Here is an 11,743-nt window from a genome sequence, read left to right on the forward strand (position 1 = left end):
CACACGGTACAAGGCTAGAAGACAAACTTTTTTTTTTTTTTTTCGGGTGGCCAACGCAGGCCAGATCACTAGGACTAGAGATACCCTCCACGACCGGGTGTCGAGAGATCAACTTCTAACGCTTGCCCGAATAAATTTTACTTTTCGTCAAGCTCGGAGGAAGTTGGTGCAAACAATCCTGCAATTCTGAAAACATGAAAACTAAATTTCGGATAACACATGCATGAGAGACAGGCAAAACGAGGAAACACGCTGGATCTTCGGTTATTTCTAGTTGGCACCCCGCTAGACATTTTTATGCGGAAAATCCCGGACCATCTTCACTAAAGTGAAATCTGCGGAGAGGCGAAGCATGCAGTTATAAGTGTATTCTTGGCGCCTTGGCGTTTTTGCCCACGGAGATGAAACCGTTGAGGGGTAGAGGTATACACCTTTGCTGTAAAAGTATCGTGCCTGAAGCACAAAGCGTTCAAGCACGAGGCGTTGGAAAATGAGGGTTCCGGTATGTTAGTACGCGTTTTTTCCCTCGGAGATGAAACGTTCTGTATCGCGAGGCGTTGGAAAACTAGTGTCCCGGTGTTTTTGTACCGGGACTACATGAAATGACGACGACGACAGGAGACGCCGACAGCCCTAGCCCCTAAGGGACTTCACCCCTAAAAACTTCTCGGACTCAACTTTCTTGATCAGGACTCAACAAACATCACTCCTGAAGCGAGGGGATGGAGCCAAAGCAACGTCACTTGTTTGCAATTCTAGAGCAGAGGTAGCTGGACTGATTGCTTCGGTTATCTAGAAGGCCAAGAAGCCTGCCCTGGCCTGGATAAGGCCTGGCCTTATCCAGACACTTACGGCAGTCCCTCATCGACGAGTTGACCATCAGCGCGAGCTTCGGCTGCGTTCGGAGATTCATCGTAGCTACACAACGCTACTGAACCTGCTGAGGACTCGGCGCGCCCTTTACGCGCTGGCATACGAGCGGACTGACTTTCTTACCATCGGTTCAGCCAGAGTGAGACGCTCTGTGAACGGGAATGGGACAAACCCGTTTAGTTCAATTTTGATATGTGGGCGTACAAAATTTCAAAGAAAAAATAATCAGGAAATTTCGAAATTTTCAAACCCCTTCAGATGAAATTGGCCAGAACGCGAAATATGATGACTATGATAAAATCCTCCACCTGTCGAATATATTCACTTGTGGCAGCGACAGTATTTATGAGATGGAGAAGTAGCATGTTTCGTCAACAGCTTTCTTTTCTTTTGTCTCTCCCGCCCTCCCCGCCGTCTTTCATCATCAAGAACGGGTACAATAGTGTAATAGGCGGGATTCATAAAAAAAAACTTGTGTCAGCCTCACTCTACGGGAGACTGCTCTGTTTTGGGTCAAGCCACTACCCCAAAAGAGAGGGTATTTTGAGAGAAAGAAAGTCTAGTGCCGAGAAGGGGGGGGGGGGGGAGGGTTAACTTCGTGATGTGCCCTTGTACAGACGAAGTTTTTGGTGGGGCAAGACGTACTTCACATTCCAAAATTAGAAATGACAGATGGCGCTTCTGTGGGGCAGCCGTTGACTGAATAAGATGGTAAGATGAAACATCAGACTGAACAAGTCAGAGAGAGAGAAAGAGGGACACCTTTATTACGCAGTAATGCGAGAGTGGTTCCTCAGTCCAGGAGCCCATGTGCTGTCCAGGCTGCCGTAGCCCTGGTCACAAGCAGGAGCTGGTCTCAGGTTGGCAGCTGGACAGCAGTATCTCCCACTGCTCAAGGGAGGGGGACGGGTTTCGGGGGCGGAAGGTCTGAGTTTTTTGTGCAGTTGAATAATATGTTTGCCAGAGTTCCTGGTTCCTGGCAGAATTTGCACTTATCAGGGTAATGTGTAGGAAAGAGTAAATGCATACGAATGGGGTGGGGAAAAGTGCCTCCTTGAATTTGTCTGAGTGTGATTTCTTGGATTTTGGTCAAAGATGTGTGAGGACTGGGGAAGGCCTGTCTCATGGTTCGGTAGTATTGGGTGGTTTCTTGGTAGGTGAGGAGAGGTGCAGAAACAGTCCCTGCAGTCTCAGCGGCTCGGTCAGTGAGGTCTCGAGCCTGTCGATGAGCAAAATTGTTGCCCGTCAATGCAGAGTGGGCGGGAGTCCACACAATGTCCTCCCGATGGGCAGGGGGGTGTTCTTTCAGAAGTCGGCATGTGGCGGGGGCCACCATCCTGACAAGAGCCTGCGGCAGGCGGCTTGTGAATCGGTCAATTGGAGGTGGTTTGGGTAAGGGCGAGCGCAATACAGTCAAACCCGTTTATAGCGAACTGCAATATGCACCGCGATTAGTTCGATATATCCAATAGTTCGATATAGCCGAACCCGCCCATAACGCGCTTATTGTTACGAGTTCGCAACCCGCGGGAGCCCCCCGCCCCTCCCCAACTCCGCCATCCGCGTATGCAGAAACGAACACAGTACAGTAGCCATTACCATACCAAAATAATTCATTTATTGCAAGTATCAAAGCTACTTTCCGCCTTAACTGCCCACGTTGCAAAAAAAAACGCTGATTTTTGTTTTCACTTTCGTTTTGGCGGCTCCAACTAGCATAGCATTCTCTACACGAAACATTGTTTGCACCATTTCGAGTGCGCGTCCTCAAAAATCTAAGAAGCATTGGCGGAGCACATCGACTGCCGAAAGCTCTTCATTATAAGTGTCGGACGGATTTCACTCGCGACATCATCGGGAACGTTGGCGAGCTCTTCCCACAGTTCACCGATGCTGCTGTCTTGGTCCGAACTCGCTCACGAGGCGGGTTCCGTCGCGAGTCTCGCGCATCGGAAACAGTTACGGAAAGTATTGGGCGTCACGTCGCTCCGTGCGAGGCGCGATGTCTCAGTAGCGGCTCTTGCTCCGTGGTCGCGGCCAATCCACATCTCAATCGCCGCTCCGAGATCATGCATTTCGGCGGCCATTCTAGGCGCCCAGAGTTCAATATATCGGATGTGAACTTCATTATAAGGAATATGTTTCCCATGTATTTCCGTAACTGAATTATTTTTGTTCGATATATAGCATAATTCGCTCTATCCGGGTTCGTTATAGACGGGTTTGACTGTAGATAATTCTTCAGCGCCCGGGGAGGAAGTTGTCCGTATTTAAGCGGTGGTGATGAGGGCGTTTTTAGTGGTTACCCCTTCCACCATAGTTTGGTTATCTGATAACTGGCCGCATCTGTGTAGATTACGTCAGATTGGCTGCTGTAAAGTTTTTCATGGGCTATGCTTCGGGCTTCTCTACGACCAGGGTGGAGGTCCAGGTGCGTATTTCTGGGAAGGGGGCGCACAAAAATGGACTGACGCCAAGCGTCGGGGATGGTGACCAGGTGGGTCTGGTCAGGGCATGACCATTGAATATTTCGAAGGACCGCGCGGCCTGCTTTGGTTTAGGCAAGTCGAAGGCGTTGACTGGAAAGGCGTCCTTCGATGAGCTCCTCTATGGTATTGTGGAGCCCCATGCTAAATAGTTTGGCCGTAGAGGTACTCATAGGAAGACCCACAGCTTGTTTTGTTGCTTTCCGGATAAAGCGATTGAATTTGTCGGTGTCGGTTCGAGTTGGGACAATATATGGCGCGACGTAAGTGAGGCGGGAGAGGACAAAGGCCTGAACGAGCCGAAAAGTATCTTTTTCTTTCATGCATTGGTACCGGTTGGTGATGCGACGAATCATATGTATTAACTGATCAGTCGCTTTACGGAGGTTGTAAAGTGTTTAGTCATTTCTGGTGTAGGATAGTACGACCTGGGATCTTCAGGGCTCTAGCCGGTTGGATAGTGTGTCCGTCGAGGGTAAGCGAGATTTTTTCAGGGTCGCAGTTGAGGCTGTGCTTACGAACTATAATTAATTCTGACTTTTGAGAACAGCGGAGGGCGGCTTGAGCATACGCGTTCACTGTGTCCGCAGCACGTTGGAGAGTTTCTTGAATGCCCCCGAGAGAATCGCTCCCCGCCCACAGGATAATACCATCCGCATAAAGGGAATGTCAAAGGTCAGGTATTTGTTCTAGGGCAGCGGGAAGGCCAATAATGCGATATTAAACAGGAGAGGAGACAATACAGACCCCTGGGGCGTGCCGCGACTGCCGAGTTGGATTGGTTTAGAGGTGAGATGCCCTAGTTTGAGGATGGCCCGGCGATCTGTGAGAAAATAGGCGGTGTAGCTGTAGGTTCGTTCTCCGCAGCCAGTCTGATGAAGGCGACCAAGAATCGCCGCGTGGGTCACATTATCAAATGCCCCTTTAAGATCCAGTGCAAGGATTGTTCGAGGGGAGTGATGAGTGGCTGGTGCGATCATTTCTTCATTCAGTTGAAGGAGCACGTCTTGGGTGCTGGGGTGTTGACGAAATCCATACATGGAATCTGGTATCTGTCCCGTATCTTCTAAATGCTGCTGGAGTCTCTTGAGGATTATGCACTTTAGTACTTTCCAATACAGGAGGTGAGTGAAATCGGTCTGAGGTTGTCGATATGTGGGGATTTGCCTGGCTTGGGTATGAAACGTACTTCAGCAGTGCTCAATTGCATGGGAAGCATCCCACGCGACCAGAATTCATGGAATTGAGTGAGCAGGGTCGCTGCTTGTGCTTCGTCCCCAAGGTTGGCGAGGACCTTCTGAACAAGTCAACTAGCATTCAAGCCAATCCATGGCAAACCAAGCTGGCTTTCTAGCATGGTGCGCGGAACCTTTAATCATTTTTGGCCAATCGTCCGTTCGTGGTTACGTGAATGTGTTGCTGCAGAGCAGTTCCCCTTTCCTTGCCAGAAGACACCAAAAGACCCGGGAAAATGTTTTGTTTTACTACAACAAGGCCGTTTTTATATACCTTGCAGTCAATTGATTATCTTTGTCAATCACCTGCATTGGTACGGGTTGTAAGTGCGCTTGGGTCTCTGCCAGTTTCTTTTAATTTATTTTTCCATCAGATGAACCTCCAGAGTTATCTACAGTCACGGCGTATTTTTGTCGCCCATGGTTGCATGCAAGGCAGATTGTGCGAGTTAAAATCTCGAAATTTTATTCCTGTCAGCAAAGCAGTCCGATCAAAACTGTACTGAGAATGGCGCGATATCCACGTCTTCTATCGGTCAACTAAGCCTTATTTCCATAAATAATGGCGTCTGTACACGATGTATGTTTACAATGTCTCGGGCCAGTCTTTCGGATGTTTCCATATTTTAAATACTTGCGTGCGCTTGCCCCAATTTCATTCTATTGGCTGTACGCTTTATTACCTGCCTTTGCATGCCCGACCATGTAGTGTCCTCCAAATGTCGTTACGTTGTGTGTGTGTGTGCTCTACCACGTACTAAAAAAAAACAATGAGCTGTCGGCTAGCGGTTAGGATTCCCAGTTCGGAACCAATGGAAGCTTCGTTAGATTTCAAATGCGGCGTAGTGTTTTCTAGGAGTGGGCAACGGCTTTCCAGGGCCAGGCAGACTCGATGGAGACTGTCATGTCCCTGTGTACTTTATCAAGTTCCACGGGCGTAGGCACAAGGATGTAGGCGTCACCACCTCCTCCATCCGATTGCCCCAACCCTGGCAAGACCTTGAGTCCCCATTCCGTAAAATCAATCAATCAATCAATCAATCAATCAATCAATCAATCAATCAATCAATCAATCAATCAATCAATCAATCAATCAATCAATCAATCAATCAATCAATTAATCAATCAATCAATCAATCAATCAATCAATCAATCAATCAATCAATCAATCAATCAATCAATCTCAAATCTGCACTAAAGCTGTTCTAGGTGTGTCCAGGCGCGCACGCACACGCATGAATAAAAAAATTGGTCGGTTCCCGCAAAAGGAGTTTACATATAGAAACGTCATGCGCTGGATGCACTTTGAGGCAGCCTGAAGAACCACCACTTAGACATACAGGTTATACCAAACACAGGGTCATATCTTGAGCGTTCTTGCCAGGTGGTGAAAACCGTTCTTCACCCGCCGCGGTGGCTCAGTGGCTAGGTGTTCCGCTGCTGAGCCCAACGACGCGGGTACATGGTACCGGCAGCGGTGGCTGCTTTTCTGATGGAGGCGAAAAGCGGAAATGCGGTGTGCTGAGACTTCTGCGCACGTTGAAGATCCCCAGGTGGTCGGCATTAATCCGAAGCCCTCCACTACGGCGCACCTCAGAGCCCGGATGTACAGCGTCGGCGCGTTAAACCCCAAAATTTTTAAAAGCGTTCTTCGTTACATATGAGACATCCTTCCACCTTTTAGATGTTGGCCCTACATTAGAGCAATAATGATCTCAATCCTCAATTTTAATGACTAGCCTGATCTCCCTTAGGAATATGCCAAAATGAAAACCAGACGTCACATAAACGACTGTCCATAAAAACTGTCGGAAAGACGTGGCTTTTGTCGATCGCGTGGAATGGACTGCACCTTGGAACGACGAAGGCTGGACAGAAGCCGTGAGAAGTGAGCTTGCACGGTTTCAGTCGCATTCAAATTTCTCTTTATGTCGTGTTGTCTGAAAGACTGGCTTGGGTGCATGCGGTACGTGTCACAAATTTCTCACACTAACAAGAAGTGGAAGAAAGCAAAAAGAATACCTAACAGAATGATTCCGAAGTTTTAGCAGCAACATGTCCTTCCCGTATTGCCCTTTGCGAGCACAAGGCCCCGGTGATTCGCGAAGGCTTTGGGCGGAAGCGGTTCCTAATGGACACTTCACGAGCCGTAGATTGCCCGCTGAGTGAAGGAGCACCTAGAGGGCGCTGTTTTCACGAAGTGGGGCGCGCAACCACCATTGTCAGGGCCAGTTGTCCGGCGAAAGAGGAAGGCAAAGAAAAGCGTCTGCAAAAAACCTGCGCAGTCCTTCAGTTCCGGAAACCTTTTTTTTTTTTCTCTTCCAAGAACTATATCAGTTGCCAATGTGCTCAACGTTGGCGCTTTTTGTTCCTTCGTGACTCTCGACGCCCCATGAAAAGAATACGGATCTCGAGAACAGAACCGTGAAGTTCATTAAAATTTGTGTTAGGCGACAATATAACAAAAATACAGCGTCAAACAAATGAGCTGTAAAGGGTACGTGTGCTTATCTTTCTCTCATGACTTTATAAATACGATACCGTTTTTCACTTCGTCGTGCGGTCGAATAACCAACTTTAGATCCTTGAATAGGTTTCTCCAGCAAGGAACATGAACGATGTATTCCTAACGGTGAATCCTACAGAACGCGTAAAACGAAGTCCGCCGTTTTGAATTTGACGTCGGTGGGTTCGAGGTTTTCGTTGACTCGGGAATCTCGAGCCAACCGGCTATATTAATGTAATCTTGCCCAGTATGCGGCTCTAGCTGTTATCTCCGTCCAAAGTTGGAAAATGCTGAATGTTAACGAAAGGTTAAGGAGTCGTGGAAGGTTTAGCGGTTATGCAGGCTGGTTCCGCTAATATTGTCATGGGATACATAAGTGAGCGACGTCCCATACTGTCATGGCCCAAGACACAAGATGACGAGGACGATGAAGAAGTGGCTGTGTCCTTGCGTGTGCTATCTTATGGAAGCATTGTACATTCTGTAAATACGTCCATCGCATCGCTTTGTAAATAGACCACTCCCTATCATCCATGGATCGCCTCATCACTTCTGCTGCCACGTAACATTATTTTGACCCACAGACAGCAAGATATAAGAGCAGTTTGGCAGTTTCAATCTCCGAATTCTGCCATTATTTGGCACTTCTGATCTCTCTGCTGGCTGAAAAGTTTTTTTTTAACAACGCAACCCCCGGCTAATGATGCCGGTCCAAAAATCCTCGTTTTCGTGCCTCCTATGATATATCACAAGTTCACTGGGATACCCCTGAGAAGTGCGATGAAGACAAAATACAAGATTGGTTTTTAAGAAGACTCCTTCATCCTAAAAACAATGATGCCAATTTTATCGCAAACATTAAAGAAATACTGGAGATAAGACCAAATACAAGATTCGTTTATTAAGAAGACTCCTGTGTGCTGAAAACAATGATACCAATTTTATCGCAAAAGAGAAAGAAATAACGGGGATAGTAGGGAAAATAGATGCAGCAGGGGCGACTCCACAGCCACTTTCCGGCAACTTTTCTATGACGTCACAGAATCTTGTTTGTGCGATTGGCGGCCGCCTATCTAAGTCAGCGCCACGAGACACGACTGGGCGATTGTAGTGGGGCCTCTAGTTTTGTCTTATCATATTACTAGAATGCTGATAACTGTGTTTTAGTGGTGGCCCACATACGTCACTCCTGTCCATAACACGTCACTGTGGCGTGAAATTTGAAAGTTTTTAAATATCCCTTGCGTTTTCTCGGTTAAAAAAACGTCTTTCGAGGCTGGGATGGAGCTAAGGGATTTACCAAAATCCGGTTCTTTCAAATTGAACAAAGTTGTAGTATTTCGTCTTCGTGGCCGGTTTATAACACACCTACAAAAATAAAAAATTTGAGCTGCAAGTGAAAGATTTGTCATTTTCGCAAAAGAGACACATCATGGCTTTCCCAACTTGAAGCGTTGAGACCAAGAGCAAGAAATTCAGGAAAGGTTCTTCAATCACGCCAGCTACGATAGCTAATCATTATTGTTCATAATGCCTACAGTTTTGCACGCCTGGAACGTAAAGGTTTATAGGCAAAGAGTAAACTTCAGTATAACATTAATTCATTAATTCCCCGTTGGCATTATGGGTCCTCCACAATTACCTCCACTGACAAGAACAAACCTTTGCCCTCGGACGAAGGACCTCATATACGTTTGTAATCTCTTAGTAGTTCTATTTTAAACACCAGATTTGTTGAAACATTAAGATTAAATAGTATTTATTACTATAAATTTTTATTGTTAAATTAATACGTTGTCGTTAGCAGTATCGCCTTTTCTTCGCTCGTTTTTCGCGCATACTACCTAAGTGGGAGCTTCGCCGCAATGCTGGCGTGCCGTAAAGCTAGCTCCGCCTCAGCAGTGATCATATTGCGGAGAAGCCACCTCTGCGAGAAGAATGTTTTGTACAGCCAGCTTCGAGAAAGCCTGGAGATAGTAGACGTGTCTATTGCAAAGAGCAATGGGGAGGCGTCCTCAGTCCAAGCACCCTTGAACTTTTCCAGCCTCAACAGCCCTGAACACCAGCATGCGCTGATAACTGAAATCGGAGTTGGTCAGAGCTTTCTCCCAGAGCTCGTAAGAAGAAAGCGAGGGACTCTGCGAATGTAGTGGGGTGTGAGCACAGCCCCCTACCATATCGAAGAGCGTCCCGGGGGATTCGCAGATGCGGCATGGCGGAAAATATACAGTTTGTTGCAATATATGGCCTTTAGTGGGATGGGGAAAGGTATTTATCTGGAGTGCGCGGAGCTGCGGTTCTTTCTGTTTCGCTAGGTTCTTATGCGGTGCCGGATAGGTGACAGGTTCTAACTTGTAGTGCTGAGATATTTAGTGATATGTGATCAACAAGGTTGGTCCATCCTGCTCCGTTGCCGGGGCCGCGCGGGATAACTCTCGGGCCAACAGGTGGGTGGTTTCGTTGACCGTCGTATTTCCAAACGCTTCGCTGCACAGCGCCCCACGTGACATGTGTCTTCGCGCGACACAGAACGTTAATTAAACCTGGTCATAGGCTGCGCCCCGAACCGAAAGCGGCCTAAAACATACCAAATCTCTATTTCTAATAAAAACAACACGAATAAGTGAGTTCGTCCGCAATAAAAAAAAAATCCCCCCACCTCCCCGAAGGGGATCGTGCGGAAATGCGAATACTCATCGGTGCATTGGGTGCACCGATGAGTGCGCTGCGAGTAATTATTATTAATGGCGTACTTAATGAAGAGAGACGAGAGTGTGAACGTAACCATTTATTCATTCATCAGCACCTGTTTGTGTTATCGTTGTACCTGACGGCCACAATCACCGCCTTGTGGTCGCTGAAGTGCACGGTCAAAGGGTCTTTGAGAAGCATACGCGCGGCACAGTTTCGCGTAAAGACCAGATCAATGCAACTCCCGTGAATGGTAGTAGGGCACGTGTCGGAGCCGGCATCGCGCAACACACCCGCCCCGCGCGCGAGCTCTCTCCGCCGAGCTCCGCGATGCGAGCGCCCTCACACGCCCGAGCGCGCTCCTCCTCTCCCCTTGCCCTCCGCTACTCCCGCCCGAGCTACCACATGCTCCGGTTGCTAGGCGCGCCACAGCTGTTGCTAGGCGCACGCCGGCCAACGCACGACAACCCCCGACTAAGAAATGCATTCGCATTTAAAATTGACTTAAGCAAAAAAATGCAATATAATTAAAGCAGACCCGCTGAGGCTCGAACCCAGGCGGTCAGCGCCCGTACCAAGAACTCTACCTTGAGGCCACAAACCCCGAATGGCGAGGCCGGTTTAGCAGCAGCTGAATAGAATAGCAAGCGCAGTGTCATCACACATGTCACGTGGGGCGCTGTGCAGCGAAGCATTTGGAAACACACGCCCGGGACGGCAGAGTGTGCGGGTGCACATATGATCATGATGTATCTGTCTGGTAGACGCTGGCAGATGATTCGCTCGCACGAGAAGTTACGGCGCACTTGCTGCGAATCTGTGATGATGACTCTGGCTGCATTTTGCGTTACGGTGAAAGCGATGGCCGTTTCTTCCGCTTGTAAGGGGTCGTATCCGGTAGGGTTAGGCTGGTGACGTGCTTATTGTGCTGGACAACCACCGCTGTCATTGCTCTTATGTCGGGATAGGAAAATGCTGTGGTTTTCGCAGTAATAGAGAATCTTTACTGGAAAGGGGTGCCACTGGTCTACATGGAACAAATAGATGGGGAGGGAGAGAAAAGAAAAATAAACAAATGCTGGTAATTTCTAAAGGCTCAGTTCACTGAATGAACGGGCTAGTTCTTAGTATCTAGGTCAGTTGATGGTACTAGCAGTAGTGTTTGCAGTCCGGTATACAGGTTAAGCAGTTCTGTAGAGCTACGTCCGGTGGAGGACTTACTCAAACAACCCGTGCTATACCGCTTTTAATTAAGTTAACTGCGATTTTCATTCGGAGCTTCATGCCCAGAAGCTAGACATCGGTACCACGGTAGCTTCAGGGCACCAGCGCGACACACAACTAACGTAGCAGTAATTTAGTGCCAATGAACGCCACAATGCTTTCTCAATCAGAGCATGTATGCAGGCATAAGTTTCCAAGGGGATTTTAGTCCTCTTAGCACCATTTCGTTCATACTTAAAGTGCATCAAATTTGTGTTTCCCTCCCTACCCATTGTTTTAAAGTTAGATGACGGCGAGTCGTACTCAAGTTCGCTATGTCCCATTAAACCATTCGGGAACAAGGCTCCCTAGTGGGAGCCAAATCGTGCCCCCCCCCCCCCCCCCCCTTTTTTTTGTTTATTTTATTGGTCGGTGCCTTCTAGCTTCTTCAGTGGCATCCACTTCTCACAACGCCGGTTGTCTCCTTTGCCTTACGGAGGCCCATGATGCTTTCTCATGAATATATAACCCTCGTAGCTTCACTTGTGGCTGCCGATGACCAACGTACCGATGTCAGAATGTCTTGTGACCGGCCTCGCGAGTGACTAAAGGCCCCGGGCCATTGCCGCACGCCCTACACAACATCGTCGTGACGCGAGAGCACACGAAGCCGACTCTGCCGAGGACAGCATCCAGCGTAATTATATCAGCATCCGCATTTTAGGGGCGAAGCCCCTTAGGACCTCGCT

This window comes from Haemaphysalis longicornis, unplaced genomic scaffold, assembly GCF_048455015.1.
Source record: "Haemaphysalis longicornis isolate Haplotype H1 unplaced genomic scaffold, Haemaphysalis longicornis Haplotype H1 scaffold_2, whole genome shotgun sequence".
Taxonomy (NCBI): domain Eukaryota; kingdom Metazoa; phylum Arthropoda; class Arachnida; order Ixodida; family Ixodidae; genus Haemaphysalis; species Haemaphysalis longicornis.